This window comes from Meriones unguiculatus, assembly GCF_030254825.1.
Source record: "Meriones unguiculatus strain TT.TT164.6M chromosome Y unlocalized genomic scaffold, Bangor_MerUng_6.1 ChrY_unordered_Scaffold_35, whole genome shotgun sequence".
NCBI lineage: Eukaryota > Metazoa > Chordata > Mammalia > Rodentia > Muridae > Meriones > Meriones unguiculatus.
The window spans coordinates 6802637-6806571 of NW_026843712.1; the positions used below are offsets into that span (position 1 = coordinate 6802637).

General features: G+C 39.3%; 1 non-coding gene across 1 annotated transcript; it reads right to left on the reverse strand.

Moving 5' to 3' along the window:
- Window positions 1–3381: 3381 nt before the first annotated feature.
- LOC132651918 (U6 spliceosomal RNA) lies at window positions 3382–3488 on the reverse strand. The gene has a single exon (XR_009589445.1). It is a non-coding gene; the product is annotated as a U6 spliceosomal RNA (small nuclear RNA).
- Between the last annotated feature and the right edge of the window lie 447 nt (window positions 3489–3935).

Consider the following 3935-nt stretch of genomic DNA (forward strand, 5'->3'; position numbering starts at 1 on the left):
ATTTTGTCGAAGGCTTTTTCAGCATCTAGGGAGATTATCATGTGGTTTTTTTCTTTCAGTTTGTTAATATGGTGGATCACATTGATGGATTTCCGTATATTGAACCACCCCTGCATACCTGGGATGAAGCCTACTTGGTCATAGTGGATAATATCTTTGATGTGTTCTTGGATTCGGTTTGCAAATATTTTATTAAGTATTTTTGCATCAATGTTCATAAGGGAGATTGGCCGGAAATTCTCTTTCTTTGTTGAGTCTTTGTGAGGTTTAGGTACCAAGGTGACTGTGGCTTCATAGAATGAATTTGGTAATATTCCTTCTGTTTCTATTTTGTGGAATAGTTTGAAGAGAATTGGTGTTAGCTCTTCTTTGAAGGTCTGGTAGAATTCTGCGCTGAAGCCATCTGGTCCTGGGCTTTTTTTGGATGGGAGACTTTTGATGACCTCTTCTATTTCTTTGGGGGATATAGGTCTATTTAGTTGATTTACCTGGTGCTGGTTCAGCTTTGGTAAGTCAAATCGATCAAGAAAATTGTCCATTTCATTTAGATTTTCAAATTTTGTGGCATATAGACTTTTGAAGTAAGTCCTAATGATTGTTTGGATTTCCTCAGTGTCTGTAGTTATATCCCCCTTTTCATTTCTGATTTTGTTGATTTGGGTTGTGTCTCTCTGCCTTTTATTTAGCCTGGCTAAGGGTTTGTTGATCTTGTTGATTTTCTCAACGAACCAGCTCTTGGTTTCATTGATTCTTTGAATTGTTTTATTTGTTTCCAATTGATTGATTTCAGCCCTGAGTTTGATTATTTCCAGCCGTCTACTCCTTCTTGGTGTGTCTGCTTCTTCTTTTTCTAGGGTTTTTAAGTGAGCCATTAGGGTGCTTGAATGAGCTGTCTCGAATTTCTTCTTGAAGGCACTTAGTGCTATGAACTTTCCTCTTACCACTGCTTTCATTGTATCCCACAAGTTCAGGTATGTTGTGTCTTCATTTTCATTGATTTCTAGAAAGACTTTAATTTCTTTCTTTATTTCTTCCCTGAACCAGCTGTCATTTAGTAACAAGTTGTTCAGTTTCCATGTGTGTGTAGGCTTTTTGTTATTTCTGTTATTGTTGAGGTCCAGCTTTATTCCATGGTGATCAGACAAGATACATGGGATTATTTCAATCTTCTTGTATCTGTTGAGGCTCGCTTTGTGACCCACTATGTGGTCTATTTTGGAGAAGGTTCCATGAGGTGCTGAGAAGAAGGTAAATTCTTTTGTGTTTGGGTGTAAAGTTCTGTAAATGTCTGTTAGGTCCATTTGATTCATGACCTCTGTCAGAGACATTGTTTCTTTGTTTAATTTCTGTTTGGTTGACCTGTCCTTTGTTGAGAGTGGGGTGTTGAAGTCTCCCACTATTAATGTGTGTGGATCTATATGTGCTTTAAATTTTATCAATGTTTCTTTCACAAATGTGGGTGCCCTTGTATTTGGGGCATAGATGTTCAGGATTGTGATGTCTTCCTGGTGGAATTTTCCCTTGATGAGTATGAAGTGTCCTTCCCCATCTCTTTTGATTAATTTTGGTTGAAAGTCTATTTTATCAGATATTAGAATGGCTACTCCTGCTTGCTTCTTGGGTCCGTTTGCTTGGAAAGTCGTCTTCCAACCCTTTACCCTCAGGTAATGTCTATCTTTGTGTCTTAGGTGTGTTTCTTGTATGCAACAGATTGCCGGGTTTGGTTTACGTATCCATTCTGTTAATCTGTGTCTTTTTATTGGAGAGTTGAGTCCATTGATGCTGAGAGAGATTAATGACCAGTGGCTGTTAGATCTCTTGATTTTGATGTTGGCTGTGGTCATCAGGTTGTGTGCTTGGTTGCCTTTTGTTTTACTGAAGTGAGGTTATTTATTTCCTGTGTTTTCTTGAATGTAGCTAGCTTTCTTGGGTTGTATTTTCCCTTCCAGTGTCTTCTGTAATGCTAGATTTGTTTGTAGATATTGTTGAAATTTGTTTTTGTCATTGAATATCTTGTTTTCTCCATCTATGAGGACTGAGAATTTTGCTGCGTATAGTAGCCTGGGCTGACATCTGTGTTCTCTTATGGTCTGCATGATATCCATCCAGGCCCTTCTGGCTTTCATAGTCTCTGTTGAAAAGTCAGGTGTGATTCTCATGGGTTTGCCGTTATATGTTACTTGGCCTTTTTCCCTTGCAGCTTTTAGTATTTTTTCTTTGTTCTGTATACTTACTGTTTTGATTATTATGTGGCGGGAGGATTTTCTTTTCTGGTCAAATTTGTTGGGTGTTCTGTAGGCCTCATGTATTCTAATTGGCCTCTCCTTTAGCCTTGGAGAAGAGAGTCTTCTTTTTCCTCTATACCTATTATTCTTAGGTTTTGTCTTTTCATATTGTCTTGCATTTCTTGGATGGTCTGTGTCAGGAATTTTTCGGATTTAACATTTTCTTTGACAGATACATCAATTTCTTCCATTGTATCTTCTACACCTGAGATTCTTTCTTCCATCTCTTGTAGTCTGTTGGTTATGCTTACCTCTGTAGTTCCTGTTTTCTTCCCTAGATTCTTCCTTTCCATTATTTTTTCCATTTGTGTTTTCTTTAATTTTTCCAATTCTATCTTCAGGTCTTGAGTTGTTTTGTTTACTTCCTTCACCTGTCTGATTGTACTTTCCTGTTTTTCTTTTAGTTCCTTCAACTCTGTTTCTATCATTTCATTCAGTGTTTTAAGCATTTCCTTTCTAAAGGCCATAAACTGTTTGGCTGCAGCTTCCTCTATTTCTTTACGGATGGCAATATTCTGTTTGAGTTTATCTTCCTCTATGTCTTTACGAATCTTATTTGTTTCCTCTGTTATCATCTTCATGACCATAGTTGTCAGGTCATCTTCTTGGATTTCAGTTATGGTGGGGTGTCCGAGGCTACTTTCCCCTGGGTAACTGGGTTCTGGAGATGCCATATTGCTCTGTCTTTTGTTGCTTGAGCTTTTCCGCTGGCCTCTACCCATTGTGTTATCTTAGGTGTATGGGGTTATTTTCTGGTGGTTCCTGGGGATCCTGTGGTGGAGAGAATCCCCTTTGCAGAAAGCTGGTTTTTCCTGAAGGATGTCTTCTCAGCTTTTTGGGTATAGTCCCTGGATGGCTGGTGTTTTTTCAGGAGTTGCTCACCTCAGGGATATAGACCTGAGTGGTAACTGTGGTCTTTGTTAGTCGAGAGGGTTCTCCTCTCACCCAGGGAAGTCCTGAGGGCAGCTGCCCTGTTTGTGGGTTTCTTGTTGCAAATTTAATGATCAGCTGCTGTGACCCAGTTGGACATCAGGCGTGCCTCAACTCTTTGTGCTTGTGTCTGGAGCACAGCTGAGTGCTGGCGCCTCGGCCCCACAAAAATATGGAACGCTTCACGAATTTGCGTGTCATCCTTGCGCAGGGGCCATGCTAATCTTCTCTGTATTGTTCCAATTATAGTATATGTGCTGCTGAAGCGAGCACATTTTCCCAATTTCTTTCACAGCCATTTTATCTTTTGTATACAGGAGGGCTACTGAATGGTTTGATATATTTGTTATGAGGCCACTTTGGTACAGGTGTTTATCAGCTGTAGGAGTTCCCTGGGAGGATTTTTGGGGTCACTCATGTAAACTATCATATCATCTGCACATAGTGATAATTTGAGATCTTTCTTTCTAATTTGCATCCCCTTGAACTCCTTCAACAATGTTATTCCTCTAGCAAGGAATTCCACAACTATGTTGAAGAGATGTGGAGAGAGTGGGCAGCCTTGCGTTGTCTCTGATTTCCATGGTATTGCTCTAAGTTTCTCTCTGTTCTGTTTGATGTTTAGTTATGTGCCTTTTATCCCTGATCTCTCCAAGACTTCAAACATGAATGCATATTTGATTTTGTCAAATACTTTTTAATCATCTAAGGAGATTATCA